Raw genomic sequence first — 23252 nt, forward strand, 5'->3', positions numbered from 1 at the left:
TTCAAAATCTGCTCTCCCTTTCCCTTACACTTTGAGACCCATGTGAGACCGGGACTGTGTCTGATCTGGTCATCTGTATCTATCTCTACCTCTGAGCTTAGTACCTGGCACATAGTGCCTAACAAATACCACAATTAAGATTGTTATTGCAGCTATGGATGCAACTGTAAAATGGGCACAGTAATGAAATGGGGATGACATGAAATCACTGATATGAGACTGCTTATGTTGGGAAAAGCCCTACTCAAGGGTATTTTTTTGTAATTATTATTCATGCAATTAATCCCGAATATATGCCCCTTCACTTTGATTTTTGCCATCTAAATGCCCACAGGGTTAATAATAGGAGCTCCCACTGATTCCTGAAAAGTGACCCTCTGTGTTTTTAACTAGGAAATCCCAGTGGCTCCCCCTGGTCTTCCAGCCAATCCCAAATCTCCTAATGCCTTTGACTGCTCCCTTGATTATTTTCCCTCTCTATTTCCTCAGCTGCCACCTCAGTAGGTCTTCTCTTTAGTACCTCAGATCCAAGCCAGGCTTTCTGCTCAACTAAGCTGTATTCATCGATTCTTTTTCAGAGGGTTTTGGTCCTCTGCAGATAGTCCAGTGTTCTATAGGAATTCTGGCTTTGAATTACATTAGAATCAACCCTGTACAATGCAGACTGCATTATCATAAGAAATGTGCATGGAGTTCCCTGCATTTCTGACTACAGTTTAGTCTGTAGAAGAAGAGATGATTTCCCTGAGCTCCGGATCAAATACTGTCAACTGCTTATTTGATCATCTGCGTTGGGTTTTTGATTTAAATAATTGAGCTTCGGCATTTGGTGCCTCTTGAATCTGACCTGCTTCTTGCATCTCTTTTGACTTGTAGCAGTGGTTGTTGGCTGCTAGCCAGCTGCTTTTGACACCTACGCTGTGAGTAGAGTTAATTCAGCCATGAATTTTTAAAACGGAAAGCTCCTCTGTGGTCTTCTCGACCAGGCGATCTCAATTCCGCTCCACAACCAATTTCCGCGAGACGAGGGCCTGCCCAAAGTCCTCTTTCGATCTTTGACTGTAAAGGAAAGGTTTCTTTAGCTCATTTTCTAAATGCAGGTGAAAGGGGGCCCAGACTGGGAAGTGCCCCAGATTAGCCCAAACGGTACAGAAATTTGATATCTTGTCCCACATGGTAGGAGTCAAAAGGCACCAAACAGACAGGATAAACTAAGCAGAACAAAGCAGTTCATGGTACAGAGAGGTGCAGTTGTTCTCTTAGGATGCTTTGAAGTGTGTGATTGTAGTTCACATATGAATTCGTTTTTGCGTTGCTCATTTGTTGTGCTCTGCTTCATTTTATTTGTTACACCTTGTTAATGCTCACGTGAACCTGAATACTGAATTGCAATACTGTAATTCTATTAATAACTAGACATATATGAGCTCAAAAGAAAAAAAGGAAACCAAGATCAAATTTGGATGTTACAAAGACATATTACTTTTTTTTCACGGCTCTGTTCTGCACTGGGTTACCCGAAAGCTTAGCTCTTTGAGGTGGCTTATAACACCTTCCACTCGGATAGCCTATTGAAGAAGCATGGATTTTCAAGGCTAATTCCCATTTCCTGCAAAGGCAGCTATGGTGATGTGGAATACATTTGCTCAGATTGGTTGAAATCTTATGATGCTGCTGGTCGAGTTCCGGTTTTTCCACCTCCAATGCAGATTGATTCATTGACCTGAGAACCTGTTTACAGTTCCTGGATGCTTTGATCGTTCATCATAGCATGAGGAAAAGCAGTTGGAATTTTCACTCCAATTGGCAGTGAACATAATTACAGATTAATTCCAAGCCTTTACTTTTCCTGGCAAGTACAACTTAAAGAAAAACTGGAAGTACTTACAGGGGGAATTATTAGCCGCGCCGTTCAGAAGGAAGTTTAAATCTAAACTCATCTTGGTAAATGGTTTGACTTTGCAGAAATCAGGCCGTCAAATCTCTAATTTGGAAACTACAGTGGCAGGATTCTACACCGGTAGCATATTTATGACAGGAAAGTATAAATGAAAAGACGAGCTGAAAACTCTCCAATATAAATTATTCAGCCCAGAAAAATTATGATAGATGATAGAAAAGAACATTATTCTCCCCCACCCCCTCCCTTTTCTGGGGACCCTCACTTGACCTCAGTTGATTTTTGCTCTGTGACCCAGAGGAATATGGAAAAAATGATAGATTCAACTTTGGAATCTAACTGCTTCTGACAGAATTCTCAACTCCTTAATTAAAGTGAGCAATTTCTGAAGTTAAACTTCCATTTACTGCTTTTGTCATATGAATGTAATGTGTGAAGTCTAGCATAGCGCACAGTGGAGTTGAATGAAAAATTTAAAAATTTCCATGGATGCATGTATGCCCTTTTTTCTTCCTATGAACATAAGGGAGTTTGCTGCATCCAGTATGTTGGGAGAAGGGGATGCTTCTGGAGCTGAGAAGGTAGGGGAGTGAGACCTGAATCACTTGGAGTGGAGCTGCTGAGCTCTAACAATAGCGTGGAGATGGCAATGGCAACGGCAAATTGATTGAGGCAAGTGAATGGGTATCCTCCAATACTTGGGATTTCCCTAGCTGCTCTCTCCCCCTCATTCCCTCATTACTATCTTCCTTTTCTCCTTGTTTCCTTTCCTCCCAGCCCTCCTTCCTTCTTCCATTTTCTCCCTCCTTGTTTACCCCATTCCTCCCTCCCTCCCCCACTCACTTTCTCCTTCTCCCCTTTCCTCTCGCTCTCCTTCTCTCATCCCTTATTCTCACCTTCCCCCATTCCCTCCTTCTCTCCTTCACCCCATTCCCTCCCTCCTGGGTTTTCAGGAGGGCTTTGAAGGTTGGGAGTGCTATGGTCTGGCAGATTTGAAAGGAAAGGGACTTCCAGGCAAATGGAAAAGAGGCCATATCTGTCAGTGAGTGTCTTTGGGAAGGTTCTGAGCTGAATCGGCTGCATGTCACGATTAAACTGTGCCTTCAATCTATTCCCGGTTGGCAGTTTGGCTACCACGTTGATGCCCACCAGGTGGGGGTTTTTGGAAGTGTTTTCTTCTAAAACTGTTAGCCATTTGAAACTCTCTTTGAAAGACTTTTCATTTTCAATTTTTAATAAGCTCCATATTATGAAACCTTTGGATAATATTTGCCACTGATGCTTTGCTCATTAATTTTCTTTGTTTTGGAAAATCACATTTTTTGTTTGGTTTTTCCCTGTGTCACTGCACTCAACCCCTTGAGGATTTTACACTAGGACAACAGCATGACAATTTTAAAACAATAAATATAAAGTTAAAGCATCCTCTCTGCTCCAGTTTCACAGGCAGAAATGCTAATTCTGGGTTTCTGTTCAATGAGCCGGATGATGGGATGTCGTGGTGGGACTGGGGAGGGATGGAAGGGCCTGAAATATCTTGTCAGTCACATTGACATGTGTGTGGGATCATGGTCTAGTGGGAAGAGGGCAGGACTGGGAATTTTAATCCCAGCTCTGCCTGCTGTGTTACCTTGGACAAGCCACTCAAACTCTCTGGGCCTCAGAGACTTTTATCTATGGTCATGGGAGTGGTGTAAAAGAATGATGCACAAATGACAGCCCCTTCTACACTTTGCACAAATTCACTGACATTTATTTGTATACCTATTTATTCTTCCACACTTTTGCTGTCAATAGCCATAGAATTTGAGACTGCCCAGAGTTTGCCAGTTTCCCCTTGTAGAATGCATGGTTCTGGAAGGCAGGGTCAGTATCTCTTATTTGTCCACTCCCCAGTAGTTAAGGTAGTGCTCTGCACACAATCAGTGCCCAATATATAAAACTGATTGATAGGGTTGAAATTCAAGTTGTCCTTTGTTGCGCTGAGTCGTATGCTATTGGCACTGTATGCTTTGAATTATTTTCCCAAAGATTAAGCAATGCTTTCATGATGTTTGTCACTTCAGAAATTAGTACAAACTATTGAATAAATTCTGGAATGGATCCTGATTTATAACATGTAAATCCATTGAATTATTATCCCATGATACTACCACATTTTCAACCTACATAACCTAGTTGTGTCGCAGGGTATGCTTGAATATAAAATAGTATGCTCTTTTGCTCTGTAGACCTCCAGATTGGTTTGAAGCCAGATGACAGTGATGTCACATTATGCCATTTCCCCAAAGGACAATGTTAGCCTCCTGGATTTGGTGTTTGTACTTCCTTATCTGTGAATTGTTGGACAGTGTACTGCCTAGGTAGCAGAGTTTGGTGATAGCCTTCAAGTCTGTATTGTTAAGGAAAGTTTATAATTGTGGGTAGGGTTAGGCAGGTACGGGTGGATCCCCAAATCAGTTTTTTAAGGCTAATGAATAGTTCAAAGCACTTTACTGAGTCTGCAAAATTTCTCGAAAAAATGTACATTTCTCATATATGTGCTTTCAGAACACAGTCATCAGCATACAGCAGCTTCTGTATGAGTGATTCAAGGACTTTCAATGGTACTCATTGCCTGTTGTTAGAACAGTTTCTCAAAGGGCTTGAAGCACATTCTAACTTGAGCTATCAAGTTTCTTGTTACGATCTCAAGCATGGCTGGAATCAGCCTGAACCTATTACAAAACACTGATTTACCCCATTAGGGATTGGAAAAAAACCTCAGACCAGAGACCTTCGATTCTGACATGACTAGCTATATCCTTGTGGAGTAACTTTCTGAGTTTAATAAACAGTTGAAGGCAGGCAGGCTTCTTTCATAGACGTTAGAGCGAGGCTAATTGTGGTGTATTTTGATAACTTGTTGAAAATGAGGCTGATTCACCCAAGAATATACTCATTCAAAATATTTCCCTCTGAAACGTTTATTCATTCAATAGTGTTTATTGAGCACTTACTGTGTGTGGAGCACTATACTAAGTGCTTGGGAGAGTACAATACAACAATAAACATACACAGTACCTGCCCCAATGACTCCATATGGGCCATTGCAATCTGCCTTTGTCCAGGGTCTGATGCTGCAGGAATTGAGCCAAGTGTGTGATGTAGAACATTCTCATTCTAGTCCTGATGAGCACATAGACTCTGTTGGGCTCATATTCTCTTTCCCGAGGTGGATATTCTTGGCTCCTGAAGGTTATCACAGAAATTAAGGATTTGCAAGAGAGTACTTGTATGGAGCAGCCCTGATATCGGTCCAGGGGAAAGAGCCCAGCTCTGGGAATCAGAAGCACTGGATTCTGGTCCTGGCTCTTCCTGCGGCAGCTGTGCTGTCAGTGGGGAAGTTTTCCGAATGAAAAACCCCGCAGGGTGTCCTGCTAGGTGGATGGGCCCGACCAGAATCTGGAGAATAAGCTGGCTCGAGGGGGGCGTGAAGACAGCGGTGGCTACCACTATGGCACAGTAATAATAATAATAATAATGGCAATTAAGCACTTACTATGTGCAAAGCACTGTTCTAAGCACAGTACTGAGTGTCAGTTTAGTTGTAAATGGTTAAGGGGGGCTGAGTGGGGGGATTAAGTGAGAGGAAAGGTGGGAGAAAACTGGGAGGAGGGAGAGTGGAAAAAAGGGAGTGGGGGAATAAACCTTATATGGAAATGTCCTACTCTAACCCTCATTGTCCCACTCCCACCTAGTACTGTCCCCGCTAAGACCTGGCCATGAGGTGCCATTTTGAAAATGTGCCTATTCCTCTCCAAGGAGAAACTAGTCTCAACTGGATCATCTAACAATCCACAGACGTTATCGAGTGCTTACTCTTGAAAGAACACTGTACTAAGCACTTGGAAGCGAACAATGGAGTTAGTAGACATGATCCTTTCTCTCAAGGAGCTTACAGTTTAGAGGTGGAGCTTACCATCTTGGGGAGCATGGCAAAGAGCAAGAGATTACCTGACCCCCACCCCCCCCTCCCTCCGATAGCCCTCTGAGAGGAGAAATGGAGATACCTGACTAAACAACATCTGGGTCAGTAATAATAATAATAATAATAGTAATAATAATAATAATGGCATTTATTAAGTGCTTACTATGTGCAAAGCACTACCTACAAACAAAAGGAGCCCAGTTAGTGAACAGAAACTCCTTATCATAATAAAGCACTCATATCAGCTCATCCCTCACCCCCAACCTTATCTCCCTGATTTTCTACTACAACACAGCTCACAAACTTTTCTCCTGTTATCTTACTCACTGTACCTCAGTCTCATCTATCCCCCTGCACTTCATATATGACAGACCATCCTGAAATCACATCTCCTCCAAGAGATCTTCCCCGATTAAACCCTCATTTCAGTCAATAAAGAGTCACAGCATGGCCTAGTGGAAAGACCATGGGACTGGGAGTCAGAGGACCCGGGTTATAATCCCGGCTCTGCCAGTTGCTTGCTGTCACCTTGGGGAAGTCACATAAATTCTCTGTGCCTGTTTCACCATCAGTAAAATAGGGGTACAATACCTCTTCTTCTTCCACCTTAGACTCTGAGCTCCATGTGGGAGAGAGATTATGTCTGATCTAATTAACTTGTACCTACCCTAGTACTTAGAAAAGTTTTTTACACATAGTGAGCACTTAACAAATGCCATAAAATAATTAACTAATCAATTGTATTCATTGAGTGCTTAGTGTGTACAGAGTATTGTTCTAATCCTGGCTCCACCACTTACCAGTTGTGTGACTTTGGGCAAGTCACTTAACTTCTTTGCCTGTTACCTCATCTGTAAAATGGGGATGAAGACCATGAGCCCCACGTGGGGCAATCTGATTACCTCGTATCTACTCTCGTGCTTAGAACAGTGCTTGGCACATAGGAAAGGCTTAACAAATTCCATCATCATTATTATTATTACTAAACCCCTTGGAGAATACATCTGAGTGGGTAGACACGTTCCCTCTCCAAAAGGAGCTTACAGTCTAGTTGGGGAGACAGACATTGCTATAGATAAATGTTCCGGGTATGCACGTAAGTACTGTGGGGCTCAGGGTGGGGTGAATATCAAGTGCTCAAAGAGCACAGATCCAAGTGTATAGATGACAGAGAGGGGGGAGAGGGGATCAGGGAAAAGAGGGCTTAATCGGGGAAGGTGTCTTGAAAGAACTGTGACGTTAATAAGGCTTTGAAGGTGAGGAGAGTGGTGGTCCGCTGTATGTGGAGGGGGAGGGAGTTCCATGCCAGAGGGTGGACGTGGGGAAGGGGTCAGCGGTGAGATAGGTGAGTTTGGGGCAGAGTGAGCAAGCTGGCCCCTACTTCCTCTCCCTTCTGTGTCACCTATGCGCTTGGATCTGTACCTCTTAAGCACTTGATATTCCCATTTGATATTCACTCCCACCCTCAGCATTTACGGTCATATCTGTAATTCATTTATTGATTTTATTATCTCTCCCTCTAGTCTGAAAGGTCCTCGTGGGCTGGGAATGTATCTACCAACTCTGTTGTATTGTGTTCTCCCAAAGGTTTAACACAATGCTCTGCACATGGTAAGCACTTGAAAAATACCATTGATTGATTGATTGAAAAGCTGAAGATCAGGATGCCAAACTGAAAGGTGCCTATAGTCCACCTGGGTCTATAAAGCAAAAGGGAAATCCATTTGACAAAATCTTTAGGTCTTGGTTAAACTTTGGGTATGGGAAAATCATTAGGGTCACTTTAGAAGCTTTCATTTTTGCTCACCCCTCTGCTGTGAAACCTATCTCTGAGCCTTTTGACATGAAATAACTTCCCTAAAATTAAGTTGAGAAAGAGCAGTGAAATGTAAAGACCCAACAGAAAGAGATAGGAGTGTAAAATTGATTCCCACAGTTTACTCTCTGGGTTTCCTTCATTAATTGCACTGTCTACTCTTGTTTTTCATGGCAGACACCCCATAGAACGCTCTTCAGAATATGCAACACGAAGATGGCATTTTCAGGAGACCTATTAAATTCATGGTAATGTATTCAAGCAATGAAAGCTAGGAAAGAAGACGGGGAGATAATGAAAAGCTTCAAATGCCTCCGCTCTTATAGAAATGATGCATCTGTATTATTTATTTATTTAGTTCATTTATGAGCCACCTTTCTTCCAAAGAGCTCAATGGAAATAAATAGAATTCTCAGAAAATCGGAGCACCCTGATCAACTTGAATCAAGTGCAAAATATTTGCTAAGCCTCAGGGACAAGAGGCTAAAAATAATCCCCTTGCAAGGTCCCCAAGGGTTCTCTGAAGATACAATCATGAAAGCGTAATGCATTATTAAAGGATAATAGCTACTCTGGTGTCTCATAGAATCCCTCATTTAGCAGTCTGCCTGGACCATGGAATCACTGAGTTCACCCATCTGGGCCAACAAAGACAGGGTCAATTGAGTGGAGATAATTCCACCCTCTACCTCCGAGATGTTTGACTTATGTCTGTTCGATGTTATATTGTACAATCCCGAGCACTTAGCATGGTACTTAGCACACAGTAAGTGCTTAATAAATACGATTGACTTGACAACGGGTGAGGTGATCAACGGAAAGTCATATTTAGGACTGGTGGTGGAAGATACTGAGAGGCAGTGTGGCCTAATCAATCAATCATTTATTGAGGACTTACTGTCTGCAGAGCACTGGACTAAGTGCTTTAGATAGTACGGTATAACAGAGTTGGTAGAATCGCTCCCTGCCCACAATGACCAGCCTAGTAATTTACCACTTTGAGCCTCAGTTTCCTCATCTGTAAAGTGGGATTGTGATGTCTGCTCTCTCTCCCGATTAGACTGGTAGGCCGAGAAGCAGTGTGGCTTAGTGGAAAGAACACGGTCTTGGGAGTCAGAGGTCGTGGGTTCTAATCCCGACTCCGCCACTTGTCTGCTGTGTGACTTTGGGCAAGTCACTTCACTTCTCTGTGCCTCAGTTACCTCATCTATAAAAATGGGGATTGAGATTGTGAGCCCTACGTGGGACAACCTGATAACTTTATATCTACCCCAGCGCTTAGAACAGTGCTTGGAACAAGTACCAGCTTCATTATTATTATTAATAAGGTGGGTCAGGACTGTGTCAGGTCTGGTTATGTTGTATTTACCTCAGTTCCCATCATGCACTTAATAAGAACCACCATTATCATAGTTTCAGGGGAACTGTGCAGCTGCAGGATAGTAAAGGAAGAAACACAAATACTGATCAGTTGATCAATTGATGGTATTTCTCGAGGGCCTGCTGTGTGCAGAGCTGTACTGACCACAGACTAGACCCTTTGGAAAGTTTGATTTGGGTTCATTATAGGTCTGATACTGATAGATATCAGTGGTCGAGTTTTTCCATTCATTCTGTGACATTTAAAAGCCACAGAAAGGCCGCACTCAGCTGACTCATTCTCTGGCTACAGCAGCTAACAATCACAGTCCAGGCTAACCTCCAGATGAGACTTTTTGGTGGAAATGGAAAACGTCAGTCATGTTCTATGTTTGGTACGGTCATATAACTAGCATTGACAATGCCGGTTTTCAAGGTGATCCTAAATTCTGGGATTTGCCCGCTATAGTCATATCTCTCTTTCTCTGCGGTCTCGCATTTCCTCTTGTCATCAAGACATCTGTACTTAAATGTCCCAACAGCACCTCAAACTTAACCTAACAGAGAACTCCTTATCATCCCACCAAAACCCTGTCCTTACCCTGATCTTTTCCTCACTGTAGACAGCACCACCAGCCTTCCTGTCTCACAAGCCCATTACCTTGGCGTTGTCCTTGACTCCTCTCTCTCATTCAACCCACATATTCAATCATCACTAAATCCTGTTGCTTCGGGCCTTGATTACATCACTAAAATCTGCCCTTTCCTCTTCATCCAAATTGCTACCATTTTAATCCAAGCACTAATTCTATTCTGCCTTGATTACTGTATCAGCCTCCTCGCTGACCTCTATGCCTTCTGTCTCTCCCCACTCCAGTCCGTACTTCACTCTGCTGCCCAGATTATTTTTCAACAGAAACATTCAGGCCATGTCTCTCCACTCCTCAAGAACCTCCAGTGGTGGCCCATCCATCTCTGCATCAAAGAGAAACTCCTTACCATGGGCTTCAAAGCAGTCAGTCACCTTGTCCCCTCCTACCTCAGCTTGTTACTCAACTTCAATCCAGCCCACACACTTCGCCCCTCTAATGCCAACCTTCTCACTGTACCTCATTCTCATCTACCTCATTCATTCATTTCATTCAGTTGTAGTTATTGAGTGCTTACTGTGTGCAGAAATAGGATGAATGATTGTATTAACGTGGTAGCAGTTTGGATGGAGAGGAATGGGTGGATTTTAGCTATTTTGTGAAGGTGGGACTGACAGGATTTAGTGATGGATTGAATATGTGCCACCAACCTCTTGCCCACATCCTGCCTCCTTCTTCACATCCGACAGGCAATTACTCTCCCGACCTTCAAAGCTTTATTGAAGACACATCTCCTCCAAGAGGACTTCCCAGATTTAAACACTTCCCAGATTTAAACCTCTTTTCCTCTTCTCCCACTCCCTTCTGAATCCCCTTGTCTTGCTCCCTTTATTCATCCCCCCCAAGCCCCACACTTATGTACAGATCTGTAATTTTATAAGCTTTAAAGCAGTCAATTGCCTGCTCCCTCCTACCTCAGCTTGTTACTCTACTTCAATCCAGCCCACACACTTTGCTCCTCTAATGCCAACCTTCTCACTGTACCTCATTCTCATCTACCACATTCATTCATTTCATTCAATTGTAGTTACTGAGTGCTTACTGTGTTCAGAAATAGGATGAGCGATTGTATTACTCATAAACATACATTTTTCCCTCTAGACTGTATGCTTGTTGTGGGCAAGGAATATGTATATGTATATATATTCTGTATTGTACTCTCCCAAGTGCTTAGTACAGTGTTTTGCAGATAGTATGCGCTCAATTAAAATGATTGACTGACCAAAAGGTATGGGAAGGAAGGGGAGAGGAAGAGAGAGAGGCAGGGAGAGACACAGAAGAAGCCTGCAGGGGAGAATAGGCAGGAGAGGAACGGAGGCTGGATGATGTGTTATTCCCATTGTGAGCAGGGAATATGTCTTATATTGTTGTGTTGTACTCTCCCAAGCACTTAGTACAGTCCTCTGCACATAGTAAGTGCTCAATAAATATGATTAATTGATTTATTGGGAGTTACATTGTTAAAACACACACACACACACACACACGCACACACACACACACGCACACACTTGTCTTTAATATTCGGAAAAGACACTCCGATGTTGAAGTTCACCCATTGGTGCCTGTCAGCTGGAAAATGCTGATGAAAGACCACAGTCCTTGCCACATTGGTTGTATAAAATGGCTGTCCCTCTTTTGCCCCCTCATTTCTCTTTCCATACACAGTTTTGGCTCAAATAGAGTGATTCCCTTCTTGATGGCAGTGCAGCATGCAGGTCTGACCTCACCAACTGACTCCCAGTTTTCAGCTCGGATGCAGCACGTCCTTAAAATGCTTCCTCTGACCTTCTTGCTTTCGGCTTCCCAGTTTCAGCTCTCCACAGAGCAGCTGTTCAGGTCTCCTGCCGTTGCTCATTCTGCTCACAAGTCCTGTCCAGCGGAACTGTGTTAAGGTGAGCAGAGCTTTGAAGCTGGGAGACTGACTACGTTCCAGAATTGCATTATTTGTGATCTTGTCTTGTCATTTGGTGTTGTTTGGCCTGCCCAACACTGAGCATGTGCCAACACTGGGCCAAATGACTTAATGACGTAGTGGCTAGACCACGGGCCTGGCAGTCAGAAGACCGTGGGTTCTAATCCTGGCTTTGCCACTTGTCTGCTGTGTGAACTTGGGCTAGTCACTTCACTTCTCTCTGTCTCCATTACCTCTTCTGTAAAATGGGGATTGAGATTTTGAGCTCCATGTGGGACAGGGACTGTGTCCAACCTGATTTACTTGTATCCACCCCAGTGCTTAGTACAGTGCCTGGCATAAAGTAAGCGCTTAACAAATACCACAATTATTATTATTATCATTGCTTAACCTGCCGCCACCTAAAACTCAACATGTCCAAGACTGAACTCTTTGTCTTCCCACCCAAACCCTGCCCTCTCTCTAACTTTCCCAGCACTGTTGATGGCACTACCATCCTTCCCATCTCACAAGCCTGCAACCTTGGTGTCCTCCTCGACTCCGCTCTCTCGTTCACCTCTCACAGCCAAGCCGTCACCAAAACCTGCCGGTCTCACCTCCGCAACACTGCCACGATCTGCCCTTACCTCTCCATCCAAACTGCTACCCTGCTCGTTCAAGCTCTCATCCTATCCCGTCTGGACTACTGTATCAGCCTCCTCTCCGATCTCCCATCTTCTTGTCTCTCCTCACTTCAATCCATACTTCACGCCACTGCCTGGATTGTTTGTCCAGAAATGCTCTGGGCATGTTACTCACCTCCTCAAAAATCTCCAGTGGCTACCAATCAACCTATGCATCAGGCAGAAACTCCTCACCCTGGGCTTCAAGGCTGTCCATCACCTTGCCCCCTCCTACCTCACCTCCCTTCTCTCCTTCTACAGCCCAGCCCACACCCTCTGCTCCTCTGCCGCTAATCTCCTCACCGTGCCTCGTTCTCTCCTGTCCCGCCGTGGACCCCCGGCCCACGTCATCCCCCGGGCCTGGAATGCCCTCCCTCCCCACATGCACCAAGCTAGCTCTCTTCCTCCCTTCAAAGCCCTACTGAGAGCTCACCTCCTCCAGGAGGCCTTCCCAGACTGAGCCCCCTCCTTCCTCTCCCCCTCCTCCCCTCTCCATCCCCCGTCTTACCTCCTTCCCTTCCCCACAGCACCTGTATATATGTTTGTACGTATTTATTACTCTATTTATTTTACTTGTACATATTCTATTTTATTTTGTTAATATGTTCTGTTTTGTTCTCTGTCTTCCTCTTCTAGACTGTGAGCCCACTGTTGGGTAGGGACCATCTCTATATGTTGCCAACTTGTACTTCCCAAGTGCTTAGTACAGTGCTCTGCACACAGTAAGCGCTCAATAAATATGAATGAATGAACCTGTCTGGGCCTCAGTTTCTTCATCTGTAAAAGTTGAGGGTGAGATGAGATAATTGACATGAAAGTGCTTTGGAAGACTAAAAGTGCTCTAGAAATACAAGTAGTAGTAATAGTAGCAGAGAAGCTGCTTGGCTTAGTGGAAAAAGCATGGGCTTGGGAGTCAGAAGTTGTGAGTTTTAATCCCGGCTCTGCTGCTTGTCAGCTGTGTGACATGGGGCAAGTCAGTTAACTTCTCTGTGCCTGTTACCTCATCTGTAAAATGGGGATGAAGACTGTGAGCCCTATGTGGGACAACCTGTTTACCTTGTATCTACCCTAGTGCTTAAAACAGTGCTTGACACATAATAAGCACTTAACAAATACTATTCTTATCAATATTATTATCCCAGTACTGCTACATGTCTGCTGTTTGACCTTGGGCAAGTCACTTCATTTCTCTTTGCCTCAGTTACCTCTTCTGTCAAATGGGGATTAAAAGTGTGTGCCCCATGTGGGACAGGGACTGTATCCAACCTAACTAGTATCTACCCCAGCACTTAGAACAGTGCTTGGCACATAGTAAGCACTTACCAAGTACAACAACAACGATAATAATAATGATAATTATTATTATTACTGTTATTATCAGTATTATTACCTGTCCACCCTTCTACTTAGATTGTCAGCCTCATGTGGGACTGGGACTGTGTCTTACCTGATTAACTTGTATCTACACCAATGCTTAAACAGTGTTTACCACACAGTAAGTGCTTAATAAATACTATTATTATTAGTAGTAGTAGTAGTAGCAGCAGTATTCATTCATTCAATCATATTTATTGAGCGCTTACTGTGTGCAGAGCACTGTACTAAGCACTTGGGAAGTACTAGTTGGCAACGTATAGAGACAGTCCCTACCCAACAGAGGGCTCACAGTCTAGAAGGGGGAGACAGATAACAAAGCAAAACATATTAACAAAATAAAATAAATAGAATAAATGTGTACAAGTAAAATAAACCGAGTAATAAATATGCACCTGTATATATGTTTGTACATATTTATTATTCTATTTTATTTGTACATATTTACTGTTCTATTTATTTTATTTTGTTAATATGTTTTGTTTTGTTGTCTGTCTCCCCCTTCTAGACTGAGAGCCCGCTGTTGGGTAGGGACCATCTCTATATGTTGCCGACTTGTACTTCCCATGCGCTTAGCGCTTAGTACAGTGCTCTGCACACAGTAAGCACTCAATAAATACAATTGAATGAATGAATAGTACTCATAATAGTAGTAGCATTTACTGAGTGTCCATTTGGCACAGCCACTTAAGTTTTCTGGGCCTCAGTTACTTCATCTGTAAAATGGGGATTTAATACCCATTCTCCCTAGTATTTAGACTGTGATAGACTGTTTCTGACCTGATTAGTTTGTTTCTACACCAGTTTGTTTCTACACCAGGACAACACAGTGATTGGCACAGATTTTGTGTCAGTTAATCATATTTATTAATTCATTCAATCATATTTATTGAGTGTGTACTATGTGCAGAGCACTGTACTAAGCACTTGGGAAGTACAAGTTGGCAACATATAGAGACGGTCCCTACCCAACAATGGGCTCACAGTCTAGAGGGGGAGACAGACAACAAAACAAAAAATATTTATTGAATGCTTACTGTGTGCAGAGCACTGTATAAGTGCTTGGGAGAATACAATACTAAAATAGGCAGACATATTCCCTGCTCACAACCAACATAGTTTAGAGGGGGAAACATATATTAATATGAATAAGTATATTGCAGATGACAGGTAGGAGAGAGAAGAGGAAGCCAGGAGAGACACTCTTTGGTGCCCCTCCCTAAAGGAAGTGAAAAGACATAGCTGAGACAATCAGAGAGAAGGAATGAGGAGGAAATAAGGGGGCCAGTTTGGGGGAAGAAGACTATCAGCCATCTAGGAGGTGAGAGATTAGTGATCAATATTCCTGGGAGAGCAGGACACTTGGAGACCTTGTGCTGTGGATGCTGGACAGACACAGGACAAAGGGAAGGATCGAAGAGGATTCCTGGAGATTGAGTCCAGCATCCAGGACTCTGAATGAGCCAAGATCCTGCCCTGGAGAGGCAGAAAAACGTGAGTCCTGGGTCACCTAGAGGTAAGTACAGCAGGTCCTGGCTGGGGGAAGTACTAGATCCAGGGAAAAGGATTGAACCGAATTTGTTTTTGTTGTTACCTGATTCAGAACTTATTAAATATTGTTGAGATCTCAGATCTTGGTTTCTGCCTTTGGAACAGGCTGGGGGAGAAGCTCTGGGTGCCGTGGACCTGGGGACCACGTTTGTGGGAAGGAGAACTTTTTCCATGAGCTTCCTGTAGCTCCTCCTGCGGGAGGATTTTAGGGTATTCATTCATTCAGTTGTATTTATTGAGCACTTACTGTGTGCAGAGCACTGTACTAAGTGCTTGGGAAGTACAAGTCGACAACATATAGAGATGGTCCCTACCCAACAACAGGCTCACAGTCTAGAAGGGGGAGACAGACAACAAAACCAAACAAGTGGACAGGCATCAATACCATCAAAATATCTAAATAGAATTAGATACATACACATCATTAATAAAATAGAGTAATAAATATGTACAAATATACACAAGTGCTGTGGGAAGGGGAAGGGGGTAGAACAGAGGGAGGGAGTAGAGGTGATGGGGGACTCTTTCTACCTGGATTTAGGGCTAAACTGCCTAGTAAGGACACAGTCTCCCTCAGGGTTTGGCATGGAGTAAACGCTTAATAAATATGATTGGTATTATTAGAGGAATGGAATCCCTTATGTGAAGACTCCAGGGAGGATGGGAACTTGGATGCAAGCTTTGAGGTGGGTGGCTGGGGAGTGGGGAGTTGGGTGGAGTGGGTGCAATTGAGGTAAAAGACTGGAGAAAGCCTTCCAGATTTGGAAATGGCATGAAGGCACAATATTTCAAAGTCAGGGTGGGGCAAAGATAATGATGGTGGCAGGAGCCACAGTTAGGCCTTGAGCCCCATGTGGGACAGGAGGAGTTTCTGACCAAATTCTCGTATCAACCCCAGTTCTTAGCAGACAGCTTGGTAAGTAGCACTTAACAAAAACCATTTTTCTTCGCATTATTAATAGGATTATTATGAGGGTGTCAAGGGAGCGGACCCAGAATTAAACTGCCTTCTATGATGTTAGAAATTTTTGAGATACTGGATGCCTTATCACCCTATTCAGCATGCATATGCATATATGTTTGTGCTTGTCAAAACATTAATATATATATAGCTATCGACCTATCTATCTCCACCCCCTGCTCCGTCACACCTGTCATAACACCGTATAGTAATGTTATATTTTTAAGAAAATACGTTAACAATGTTTGGAAAACTAAGTGAGATAGATATTCATCCCCCACAGTAGATTACCTTTTCCCTATTTATCCCCAAGAACTAACTGAATCCTTCTCTTAAAATAAGCATACAATTTTGCTTTCACGTTAACCTTTGACAGTGCCAAGCACAGTGATTCATTAAATAAGCACTTTATGGTTATTTATGAGATGCTAACTAGGTGTGTGATGTGCTAATTATTAAGAAATCTCCAGGTGGCTTTCCAAATCCCCCCCCAGGTGCTACTGTTTTCCTTGTCTTTCCATTCCAATGAGCATTAGGCTATTTTCCATTCCTGCCCTTTTCTAAGAGAGGTGAGTGACTAAGGATTAGTATTCTCCTTGCTTAAAAATAGATACCCTCTGGATCATGAAATAATCCCCTTTGTACAGTGAAGCACTGGGCAGTTGCTGAGAATGTTTAAAATAACTGGAAGTTCCAAGCACCCTAACTCTGGAAACTCAAGGAGAAGACAGATCAACATCTACTCTCTCCATGTCAGTGATTCCCAAATCTACTTCTGCAGTCTCGTATTGTCTTCTGTCCCCAGGTCAGTTCTACTTGGATGTCCTGTCAATGCCTCAAACTTAACATGTTGAAAACAGAACTCCTTATCTTCCCACCCAAACCCTGTCTTTTCTATGATTCTAGATAGCATAATGCTTTGCCCTTGGATTTGTACCCTTTATTCATTTATTCAGTCATATTTATTGAGCACTTACTAAGCACTTGGGAGAGTACATTGCAACAATAAACAGATACATTCCCTACCCACAACAAGCTTACAGTCTAGAGTAGCGGGGAGACAGACATTGATATATACAAATAAATTGCAGATTTGTGCATAAGTGCGGTGGGATTGAGAAGGGGGAAGAACAAAGGGAGCGAGTCAGGGGCCCATTCACCCCCACACCACTTAGGTACAAATCCATAATTTATTTTTAGTTCTGTCTCCCCCTCTAGGCTGTAAGCTCCTTGTGGACAGGAACCATGTCTACCAAATCTGTTATAATGTATACTCCCAAGCACTTCATACAGACTCTGCACACATTAAATGCTCAATAAATGCAGTTGATTGATTGATGAACAATAGCTTGTTTCTATGTGATAGAGAGCTAATCATTAGTCAATCATTGATTAGCATTTGGGATTTGCAACAGAGCAGAGAGAAGCTCTGAATTGGCATCCCAAGCTTTGAACTTGTCAGTTGGAACAGATGCAAGGTTGGAGGCATTCTGTCCTGCAACCCTCACAAAACTTTCAAAACTCCTGCTTTTTCAGGTGGGGCAGTGGGAGGAGAAAGACAAGGGGAGCAATAAATAAATTTACATGTCATCCAGCCTTTTCCTTCCCCTTCTCCTTTCCTTCCCTGTCTACTGATTTCTTCAAAGCTCCTCTCCCAGCTTGCACGCTTTGCTCCACTCAAGCCTACTTGCTCCCTGTTACCCAACCTCATCTCTTGTCACTCGTCTCTCAAAATACTGACCTCTTGCTAACATCTTCCTTTCTGCTTTGAACTCCCTCCCCATTCATATCCGACAGACCACTGCTCCTCACATCATTGTAAGTCTTCTGAAATCACATCTCAGTCAGTCACGTCATTCATTGAGTACCTACTGTGTGCATCAAGCACTTTACTCCCACTATTAATGAAAATAGCATTACTAATAATGATTATAGTGGTATTTAAGCCCATATGTGCCAAGTGCTGTACTAAACACGGGGGTAGATACAGGATAATTGGATAGGTCACAGTCTCTGTCCCTCATGGGGCTCTCAGTCTAAGTAGGAAGGAGAACAGGTATTGAATCCCCATATTACAGTTGAGGAAATGGAGGCTCAGAGCAGTTGAGTGACTTGTGCAAGGTCACTCATCGGGAAAGGGGTAGAGAATAAAGAGGCATGCCCTCAAGGAGCATAGAATTTAGTAGGGGAGACGGCCACTGTAATAAATGACGGGGGGGGGGGGGGGGGGAAGAGAAAGGAAAGATGGCTATGTGGATAAAGTGCTTAAATAGTTGATGCTGTCTTACGCTTTTGAGTCGTGTCCAATCCAGAGCGACACCATATGCGCATCTCTCCCAGAACGTGCCACTTCCATCTGCAATTGTTCTGGTGGTATATCCATAAAGTTTTCTTGGTAAAAATACAGAAGTGGTTTACCATTGCTGCCTCCCGCGCAGTAAAAGAGTCTCTGCCCTCAACACTCTCCCATGCCGTTGTTGCCCAGCATGGGTGAGTTTTGACTTGAAGCAGATGGCCTTCCACTCACTAGCCACTGGCCAAGCTAGGAATGGAATGGGTAGGCCTCTCCTTGACTCTCCCTCCTGTAGTCGTGACTGGCAGAGCACTTGGAAACTCTCCAGATGCGACCCTGAGAGGGGCTTAAATAGTAGTGTATGTAAATTGATATGTACAAAAGTGGCGTGGGTGGGTGTGAATACCTGGATCCTTGGGTGTTGGCTGTGGTCACAGATTTGGCTGTAAACTATTCATTCAATTGTATTTATTGAGCGCTTACTGTGTGCAAAGAGCTGTTCTGTGATACTAAACGCTTAGGAGAAGACAATATAACAGAGATGGTAGGTGTGTTCCCTGCCCACAAGGAGCTTACAGTTCAGCAGAGGATGAAGAAAAACAAGCAGTAAGACCCACAATGGCTTTCTACTGAAGGTCAGCAGGTCCATCCTTCCCCCTGCCAGGACAATCAGGCCTGTGAATCAGTAATTAGAGCCAGAAGTGTGGAAGCACTACAATGAAAAAGGAAATGTGAAAGAGACAAATAAGAGAAATTAAACTCAATGTGACTGAAGAAAATTGCTACATCCATCATATGAGTTTGAATGCCCTGACCCTCTCTTTTCCCTGTTTGATCATCGTTTGAAAACCTCGGCAGCTTGCGTTCCTCTCCCATGGGGATAAGAACTTCCAAATCTGCAAGACTTATCCCCTGGAGGGCGGAAGAAAGATCTGTTTATGTAATAGGCACTTTTGCTTTTACTGTTCCTCCACGGTCTGGGGAATCTGAAGGTTGAGCCTTTTGCTCTGAATAGTTCAAACTGCCAGAATTTAGACAGATCATCATCATCATCATCATCAATCGTATTTATTGAGCGCTTACTATGTGCAGAGCACTGTACTAAGCGCTTGGGAAGTACAAATTGGCAACATATAGAGACAGTCCCTACCCAACAGTGGGCTCACAGTCTAGAAGGGGGAGACAGAGAACAAAACCAAACATACTAACAAAATAAAATAAATAGAATAGATATGGACAAGTAAAATAAATAAATAAATATGTACAAACATATATACATATATACAGGTGCTGTGGGTAAGGGAAGGAGGTAAGATGGGGGGATGGAGAGGGGGACGAGGGGGAGAGGAAGGAAGGGGCTCAGTCTGGGAAGGCCTCCTGGAGGAGGTGAGCTCTCAGTAGGGCCTTGAATGGAGGAAGGGAGCTAGCTTGGCGGATGGGCAGAGGGAGGGCATTCCAGGCCTGGGGGATGACGTGGGCCAGGGGTCGATGGCGGGACAGGCCATCCCCTTTTAGACTGTGAGCCCACTGTTGGGTAGGGACTTTCTCTATGTGTTGCCAATTTGTACTTCCCAAGCGCTTAGTACAGTGCTCTGCACATAGTAAGTGCTCAATAAATACGATTGATTGATTGATTGATTGATTGACAAGCGAGAATGAGGTACGGTGAGGAGATTAGCGGTGGAGGAGCGGAGGGTGCAGGTTGGGCTGTATAAGGAGAGAAGGGAGGGAGAAAATGGAGTAAGTTATTGGATCCAGAGATGTCTTACAAGAATGCCACCACATATCACGTCTGAGGGAGGAATGCCCCTAACGTGAGGATGAAATCTCCAGGTGGGAACGATGGGATTTCCCATCTCCAGTCACGCTCTCTCGTCCTACCCGGCATGTTCCCGCTGAGGCACAGAGAGCAATGAGCAAGGAAGTTGGCAGGACTGCAGCACACTGAGAATTGTACACAGATGTTTTCTACTTGCAGAACCTATTGATGACCAGAGTAAATACAGCATTGGACCATAGCCCAGTGACACGGCAGATGGTGACCACCGTGCTTTTGCCCCTCATGTTATCAGTAATACTAATGATAATAATGTTTGAGTGCTTACTATATGCTAAGCACTGTAATAAACGCTGGGGTAGATACAAGATAATCAGGTCCCCTAAGCAGCTCACATTCCTGCAGTCACCCTGACCTGCTCCCTTTGTTCATCCCCCTTCACCCCCCCAACCCACAGCCCTTATGTACATACCTGTAACTTATTTATTTATATTCATGTTGGTCTCCACCCCCAGACTGTAAGCTTGCTGGGGGCAGGGAATGTGTCTGTTATATTGTTGTATTGTACCCTCCCAAGCGCTTAGTACAGTGTTGTGCCTACAGCAAGCACTCAATAAATACGATTGACTGATTGACTAAATAAGAGGGAGAACAGGTAGCGAATGCCCATTTTGCAGAAGAGGGAACTGAGGCACAGAGAAGTGAAGTGACTTGCCTGAGGTCACACAGTAAACAAGTGGCGGTGCCAGGATCAATCAATCATATTTATTGAGCGCTTACTGTGTGCAGAGCACTGTACTAAGCGCTTGGGAAGTACAAGTTGGCAACATACAGAGATGGTCCCTACCCAACAGTGGGCTCACAGTCAGAGTTTAGGTCCTCTGACTCCCAGTCTTGTGTTCTTTCCACTAGACCACACTGCTTCTCTATTCATGCCAGGATTCACACTAGGCCCATCCACCTTGGTGAAACACTGTGGATGGTAGTTTGGTCAGAAACTACTTATTGTGGGCAGAGGATTTGTCAGTTTATTGTTGTATTGTACTCTCCCAAGCGCTTAGTACAGTGCTCTGCACACAGTAAGTGCTCAATAAATACCATTGAATAAATGAATGAATGAACCTTCCGCACTGAGGGCAGAGCCCCAGCAGGCAGAGCTGGGACTGGAACCCAGATCTCCTGAGTCCCAGAGCTGGACTCTTGCCACTCAACTGACAGCAGGGCTAACATAATACCAGTGTCACCCATTTCCATGTTTAGAGAAAGAATCAACTGTTCTAAGCATAATGATTCTAGTTAAAGAAATCCACTGATACCAAGGAGCATAATAAAATATTGTAGAACATAAACAAAGTTCTCGATGAACTTTGGAAGAAAAAATAGTTCTTTGAGGTTTTTTGGATAAATATTAATCAAGGTTATTGAAGATGCCATAATAGTGGAAGAAAATATTCAGATTTGGAGAACACGTGAATAAAAGCATGAGGTTGATATAAATAATTGTAGCCTGAAGGAATTGCTTCATTCAAAGACTCCCTCTCCCTGTGTTCTCTCATCTCCCTTTCTCTCCCACACAGATGGGATCTCTCCCATGAATCACTGAATTCTCAGAGGAAGATATAGGGAGCTTTACATTCACATGTATCATGGTTTGTCTCAGATACGTCTGTGTTTGGTCAGAATTGTGAGGCAATGTGGGCTAGAGCACAGTGTGTGAGAAGGAGAGTCTGGAGACTGGGGTTCTAGTCCAGGGTTTTAGTCCTTAATACTGTGTCTGGCACATAGTAAGTGCTTAACATCCTTTTAGAGTCTGAGTGCCCTGTGGGCCAGGAACCATGTGTAAACTCATAACCATAACTGTGCTAAGGACTGGAACGGATACAAGACTTGAGGTTTACTTACCTCAGTCCCACAGCTCTTATGTACACATTCTTATAATCTACTATTTCCCCCATCTGTATTTATTTCAATGCCTCTCTCCCGCCAAGATTATAAGGTCCTTGTAGGCAGGGATCAAGGTGACAGACTCTGTTGTATTGTACTTTCCCAAGTGCTTAGTACAGTGCTCTGCACACAGTAAGCACTCACAAAATACCATTGACTGATTGAAGACAATCAGATTAGGCACAGTCCCTATCCCATCTGAAGCTCACTGCCTAAGCAGGAGGGCGAGCAGGTATATAATGGTATTTGTTTAGCGCTTACTGTGCGCCAGGCACTGTACTAAGCGCTGGGGTAGATACAAGCTAATCAAGTTAGACGTAGTCTTCATCCCCACTTTACAGATGAGGCACAGAGAAGTTAAATGACTTGCCCAAGGTAACACAGCAGGCAAATGAAGGACCCTGGATTAGAAGCCAGGTCTCTGGATTACCACTCCTTTACTCTTTCCTTTAGACCATGTTACTTCTAATCCTTATACCTTTCTACCAATCATATGTATTGAGTGCTTATTGTGTGCAAAGCACTGTACTAAGCGCTTGGGTGAGTACAGTGCAACAATATAAACAGACACATTACTCTCCCACAATGAGCTTACAGCCTATAGAGGGAAACGGGCATTAATATAAAGAAATTACAGATATGTACATAAGTGCTGTGGGGCTAGGGTGGGGGCGGTGAATAAAGGGAGCAAGTCAAGGTGATGCAGAAGGGAGTGGGAGAAAAGGAAATGAGGGACTAGTCAGGGCAGGCCTCTTGAAGGAGATGTGCCTTCAACAAGATTTTGAAAGGAAGGAAAGTAATTGTTCGTTGGGTATGAAGAGAGAGGGCATTCCAGGACCTGGGCCTGACATGGGCAAGAAGTTGGCGGCAAGATAGATGGGACTGAGGCAAAGAGAGAAGATGGGGACTAGAGGGATGAAGTGTGCAGAAAGTGTACTTTCATGAGTGCAAAGTACAGTACCCTGCACAGTATAATAATATTTAATAATAATGATGGTATTTGTTAAGTGCTTACTATATACCAGGCACTGTTCTAAGCAATGGGGTGGGTACAAGTAAACAGCGTTGGACACAGTCCCT

The 23252-nt window shown here is 43.7% G+C and overlaps 1 non-coding gene across 1 annotated transcript; it reads right to left on the reverse strand.

Moving 5' to 3' along the window:
* Nucleotides 1-18658: 18658 nt before the first annotated feature.
* Nucleotides 18659-18797, reverse strand: LOC119920615. The gene has a single exon (XR_005448345.1). It is a non-coding gene; the product is annotated as a small nucleolar RNA SNORA7 (small nucleolar RNA).
* Nucleotides 18798-23252: the final 4455 nt, after the last annotated feature.

Source organism: Tachyglossus aculeatus, chromosome X1 (genome assembly GCF_015852505.1).
Source record: "Tachyglossus aculeatus isolate mTacAcu1 chromosome X1, mTacAcu1.pri, whole genome shotgun sequence".
NCBI classification, from domain to species: Eukaryota; Metazoa; Chordata; class Mammalia; order Monotremata; family Tachyglossidae; genus Tachyglossus; species Tachyglossus aculeatus.